This window comes from Euphorbia lathyris, chromosome 2 (assembly GCF_963576675.1).
Source record: "Euphorbia lathyris chromosome 2, ddEupLath1.1, whole genome shotgun sequence".
Classification (NCBI taxonomy): Eukaryota; Viridiplantae; Streptophyta; class Magnoliopsida; order Malpighiales; family Euphorbiaceae; genus Euphorbia; species Euphorbia lathyris.
Genome location: NC_088911.1, coordinates 1,051,780 through 1,058,618, shown reverse-complemented (window position 1 = coordinate 1,058,618; position 6,839 = coordinate 1,051,780). Strand labels below are relative to the sequence as shown.

At 35.1% G+C, this 6,839-nt stretch overlaps 1 non-coding gene across 1 annotated transcript; it reads right to left on the bottom strand.

Moving 5' to 3' along the window:
* Positions 1 to 623: 623 nt before the first annotated feature.
* Positions 624 to 728, bottom strand: LOC136221166 (small nucleolar RNA R71). Its single transcript, XR_010684950.1, has one exon. It is a non-coding gene; the product is annotated as a small nucleolar RNA R71 (small nucleolar RNA).
* Between the last annotated feature and the right edge of the window lie 6,111 nt (positions 729 to 6,839).

Here is a 6,839-nt window from a genome sequence, read left to right as displayed (position 1 = left end):
ACATTATTTTTATACAACTTTTATATTTTTTATTTATTTTCAGTTTATATAACATATTTGTTTTCAATTTTGTTTTGAAGGTAGTTTGGCTCGTGTAACAATTTCAAGTTCATGCGCAGTTCGCGAAATTCGGGCACGCCACCAGACCCTTTTGATCCAGAAATTGAAAGAACACTTAAGAAAAACAACAAAAACAACAAAAACAAAGCACCCTTAAAAACCAAAGTAGACGAGCCAGAAAATATGGCCGATCCACCGACACTTATGGATTATGCTAGGCCAGGAATGGCCGGTGTAACTAATAGTGTAGTTAGACCCCGTATAAACGCAAATCAATTTGAAATTAAGCCTGCTTTGCTTAATATGTTGCAAAACAATGTAACGTTTTATGGACTACCTAACGAAAACCCTAATGCACATTTGACAAATTTTTTAGAAATTTGTGACACTTTTAAAATTACTGATGTAACAGCCGAAGCAATCAAACTTCGCCTCTTTCCTTTCACTTTGAAGGATAAGGCAAAAATTTGGTTAACTTCTATGCCTGCTGCAACATTTGAAACTTGGGACCAATTAGCCCAAGCGTTTTTATCAAAATATTTTTCCTTAGCAAAAACCGCATGAGTCATCAAAGAGTTAACATCTTTTACCCAAAATGATAATGAAACTCTTTATGAAGCTTGGGAACGTTTTAAAGAACTTCAACATTTATGCCCACACCACCAACTGCCAGATGCACTTTTAATGCACTATAATGGATTAAATCCTACAACTAGAGGTTCATTAGATGCTATGTCTGGAGGGTTATTTATGAAGAAGACGTACGCCCAAGCAAGAGAACTTTTGGAGGAAATGGCAATCAACAGCAGTATGTGGCCCGCAGAGCGTGGACATATACCAACGGCGAAGCCATCATCCTCAGGTACATCATCGGTTAAAGGTATAATGAATCTTGATCCTGTAGCAATGTTACAAGCCCAATTTTCTGCTTTATCGCACAAAATTGATAAGTTTATGGCACCGTGCGATCCTAATGATCCAATCCAGAGAGACATTGATTACGAAGGTATGAATGAGATAGAACAGGTAAATTTTGTCCAAGGACAAAACCAAACTACTAATCCTTATTCTAATACTTATAATCCTGGATGGAGAAATCATCCTAACTTTAACTGGAAAGATGGTAATAATAATAATAATGCAAATGCTAATCAATATCGTGTAAATAATTATCAAAATCAAACAAGAGATACGATTAACACTTTATCTTCAAAAATCGACAAATTTATAGATGCTATGAATGGAAAGGTAAGTAATCAAGACGATGGTTTTAAACGGATCGAAAGTAAATTCGATCAGCTTATCAAAAACCAATCATCTAGCATCCATAATTTGGAGGTTCAAATTGGACAACTTGCTAAATCAATTCCATCCCGCAAAGAGGGAAGTCTTCCCAGCCATACGGAAGAAAATCCGAAAGAGCATGTTAAGGCTATCACTCTTCGTTCAGGGAAAAACTATTTAGGTCCGGAAATGCCCGGAAATTCAACTTTACCTGGAAATGATTTACCAAAATCCAAAGAAGATGCGTTAAAACAAAAAGATACACCAATTGACTCTAATACGAAACCCTTTGTACCAAAACCACCTTTTCCACACAGGGTCCGAAATAAGGACCATGATAAACAACTTTTATCATTTTTTGACAAACTTAAAAATTTGCATATAAATTTAACATTCATGGATGCAATTACGCAAATTCCTAACTATGGAAAATTCTTGAAAGATTTAATTTCAAAAAAAATTAGTTGGGAAGGAATTTCATCCATTTCACTTTCTGAAGATTGTAGTTCGATAGTATCAAGCAAATTACCTACTAAACTCAAAGATCCCGGATGCTTTACCATTCCGTGTAAATTGGGAAATATGGAATTCCCAAGTTGTCTTTGTGATTTAGGAGCTAGTATAATCTTGATGCCATTATCTATTTTTGAAAAATTAGATTTAGAAGAAGACATCAAACGTACCAATATGATTTTGCAATTAGCGGATCAATCCACTAAAAGACCATATGGTATAATTGAAGACGTTTTAGTGAAAGTTGACAAATTTATTTTTCCTACTGATTTTGTTATCTTAGATTTTGCTTATGATGTTAATTGTCCGCTAATCTTTGGTAGACCATTCATGAACACGGGACGTGCTCTAGTTGATGTGTCGGAAGGAAAAGTAGTTTTAAGAATAGGTGACGATAAGATCGAGTTCGATATGAATCAAGCAATGAAATATCCTATGGAGGATTTCACCTGTATGAAACTTGATTTAGTTGAAGAATGTGTTAATGACATTGTTCAAAGAGAAGAAATAATAGAACCTATAATGGGTGAAAAATTAGAAGATAAAGACCCAGAGCCTTTGATTCGAGAAGATGGACCAGTTCCGCCTTTAGTAGTAGTTCCACCTAAATTAGAACTTAAAGAACTACCAAACCATTTGAGATACGCTTTCCTAGGCGGAAGTGATACTCTACCTATAATCATCTCTAACAAATTAACAGAAAATCAAGAAGAAAAATTGAAAGAAGTTGTTAGAAATAGAATAGGAAGTATGGGATGGCAGATTTCAGATTTAAAAGGAATTAATCCTAGTATTGTAATGCATAGGATTCACTTAGAAGAAGACAAGCCACCTAAAGCGGATAGACAAAGACGTTTAAATCCGAACATGAAAGAAGTAGTCAAAAATGAGATTACTAAACTCTTAGACAATGGAATCATTTATCCTATTTCGGATAGTGAATGGGTTAGTCCAATCCATTGTGTACCTAAAAAGGGAGGCATAACTGTAGTAAGGAATGATGAAGGTGAATTAATACCTACGCGAACCACCACTGGTTGGAGGGTTTGTATAGATTATAGGAACCTAAATAAGGCAACTAGGAAAGATCATTTTCCTTTACCTTTCATCGATCAAATGATCGAAAGGATAGCCGGTCATGCATTTTATTGTTTTCTTGATGGCTATTCCGGATTCTTTCAAATATATATTTACCCGGATGACCAAGATAAAACAACCTTCACATGTCCTTATGGAACATTTGCATATAGAAGAATGCCTTTTGGTTTATGTAATGCACCAGCAACTTTTCAACGTTGCATGATTGCAATTTTTAATGATTTCATCGAAGATATCATGGAAGTATTTATGGATGATTTTTCAGTTTATGGAGATTCTTTTGATGCATGTTTAAAAAACTTAGATAAAGTTCTTTCTAGATGTGAAGAAACGAATTTAGTATTAAATTGGGAAAAATGTCATTTCATGGTCGACGAAGGAATTGTCTTAGGTCATAAAATATCTGAAAAAGGATTAGAAGTGGATAGAGCAAAAACTTCAGTAATAGAAAAATTACCCCCACCAACAACTGTCAAGGGAGTAAGATCATTTCTAGGACATGCAGGTTTTTACAAACGATTTATAAAAAACTTTTCTGTGATTTCCAAACCACTTACTAATTTGCTTACGAAGGATTCAACCTTCGATTTTAATGAAGATTGCATTAAAGCTTTCGAAACTTTGAAAACAGCCTTAGTCAGTGCACCCATAATTGCTAAACCCGATTGGGATTTGCCTTTTGAAATCATGTGTGATGCAAGTGACCTAGCAGTAGGATGTGTTTTAGGTCAAAGAAAGGATAAAAAATTACATGTTATTTATTATGCAAGTCACACATTGTCCGGTGCAAAGTTAAATTACACAACAACAGAAAAAGAGATGTTAGCCGTAGTATTTGCATGTGATAAGTTTCGGTCATATTTGCTAGGATCTAAAGTTATTATCTATACAGATCACGCAGCTTTACGTTATCTGTTTGCTAAGAAAGATGCAAAACCACGTCTGATTAGATGGGTTTTGTTGTTACAAGAATTTGATATAGAAATTAAAGACAAAAAGGGAGTAGAAAACCTTGTCGCCGATCATCTATCGAGACTAGAAGATGAAAACGGTCCTATAGGTGAAACTATCGGTATACGAGATGATTTCCCCGATGAACATCTCTATCAAGTATAAAGTATCATGTCACCATGATATGCAGATTTTGCTAATTATCTTGCAACCGATATTGTTCTGGAAGGATTATCTTCCCAACAAAGGAAGAAATTTTTCTTCGATATTAAACAGTATTTTTGGGAAGATCCCTTTCTATTCAAATCATGTGGTGACGGGATAATTAGGAGATGTGTTGGAGAAAATGAATATGAATCTATAATAACAGAATGTCATTTCAACTCATATGGAGGACATAATGGAGTTAATAAAACGGTAGCTAAAATATTGGAATGTGGTTTCTTTTGGCCTACGATGTTTAAAGGCGTTGGTTCATTTATTACTCATTGTGATAAATGTCAAAGAACGGGAAATTTAGGAAGGAAAGATGAGATGCCCCTCACAAACATGTTGGAAGTTGAAATCTTCGACATGTGGGGAATTGATTTCATGGGACCTTTTCCGCCTTCCAATGGTAAAACTTACATATTAGTAGCCGTTGATTATGTTTCGAATTGGGTTGAAGCAATTGCAACCCCTACGAATGATTCTAAAGTAGTTGTTAATTTTCTTGACGATATATTTTGTAGATTTGGTTGTCCTAGATTCGTTGTTAGTGATGGCGGTACCCATTTCATAAATCGAAATTTCGATATGCTTATGAAAAGGTATGGAGTACGCCACCGTGTGTCAACGCCATACCATCCTCAGTCGAATGGTCAGGCGGAGATCTCAAATAGAGAACTCAAATGGATTTTAGAGAAAACTGTTTTGTCATCAAGAAAAGATTGGTCACAAAAACTCAATAATGCGTTATGGGCATACCGTACTGCATTTAAGTCACCAATAGGAATGACCCCATATCGTTTGGTGTATGGAAAAGCCTATTGGGCTATTAGAAAACTTAATTTTGATTTACAACAAGCAGGAAAGAAACGTTTACTCAATTTAAATGAGTTAGATGAGTTACGTCATCTATCGTATGAAAATGCGAGAATTTATAAAGAAAGAGTGAAAAAATGGCATGATGCCAAGATCAAAGTCAAACACTTTAATGTTGGAGATAAGGTGCTGTTATTTAATTCACGGCTTCGTATATTTCCAGGAAAACTTAAGTCCAGATGGACAGGACCGTATTTAGTCGTCAAAACATTCGACTATGGTTCTTTGGAACTTGAGGAAACTAACGGCAATCGTTTCAAAGTTAATGGTAATCGATGTAAAATCTATTACGAAAATATTTCCGAAATAGGAACTAATTTCGTAACAAGATTTCCTGACATATAAATCATTTCATTTTTCTAATAGTTAGTTTTTATTATTTTTATTTTTATTTTTATTTTATTTTGTTTTAGATTATATCATTTTATATTAGAATTTTAGATATATAAAAATATATTCAAGTCATGATTTTAATTAATTTTTAGGAATTTAATGTGAATTAGAAGAAATTTTGTGATTCTCAGTTGAGAATTTGGAATTCTCAGTTGAGAATTCAAATATATAGAATTCTTAAGAAGGTAAGAAATTTTCTGGACTTATAGAGAATTTAAAATTCTCAGTTGAGAATTTGGGTATGACTAGTGGCTAGGAAAATTTCTGGACTTACAGAGGATTTGGGATTCTCAGTTGAGAATTCTGACTTCAATAGGTTTCAAATTGACAGGAAAATTTCTGAACTTACCGAGGATGAGGATTCTGGGTAGAGGATCAGAAATTAGGGGTTTTGACAACTGATTTCCGCAAGGAAATCAGCGTGTCGCGACCGCGGGTCAGCATCCTCGGTCGCAACACGGGGAATTTGTGCAGAAATTCACCCTTGTTCTTCAACTTTTCAGCAGACACAACTTTTCAGAAACGAATAATTGCGTTTCTTCATTTTTAAAAGGTCTGTTTCATACCTTTTCACTTCAAAACAACACCTCTTTTCGTCCTAGGATCTTATAAATAGGTTATAGAGATTCAGTTTTCTGTCACTTTCTTTTCATCTCTATCAGAACAATTCTCTGATTTTCTTACCATTCAACAACCCATAAATTAAGTTCAGAAGCTTTCTTCCTTACTCATTCCAAACACCATGACTTCCTCAAACGCTTCATCTAAGAAAGTTATTGCTTCACGCAATAAGCGTGTTGATATATCAGAGCGTTATGGATGTAACTTTCCTATCTTCAATCATGAAGAGGGAAGGCGCTTCTTGAGGCTTCGATACACATTCTTTGTAGGAATGTTATACATGGATGACTTTCTCAATGTTCAATTAGGAATCAAAGACGATATGAGTCGCTACATGGAACGCTTAGGATGGACCAGATTTGTTGATATGAAGTTTCCTATAATTGGAGACTGGATATTAGAGTTCTTCTGTACGGTTCGTTTTGTTAACAAGCGTCGGGTGCGTCTTAGTTTTCGTCGGGATGGCAAAACTTTCACTTTTGGATATCCTGAATTACATGCTTGGTTTGGTTTTCCCCTAAAGGATACCACCAAACGTCATCATGGAAGAGACATGACATCTACAGATATTTGGCGAATTCTCACCGGCATCTGGCCTTTCAACCCTAAACTTGCCTATAATAAGTCTTTTTATTCCAACTCTATGCTATATTTGCATAAATTTCTGAGTCACAGTCTGTTCGATCGCACGTTCAGTAGTGTCGTCCAAGAATCTGATCTTTATGTACTTGGCGATATATTTCAAGGCAACGTGGTTGATTCTTCAAAAATTTTGATGGAGGGTCTTGTTGCCGCGTCTAGATCCAAGGCTAAGAAGGTTGGGTTCGGGAATTTTA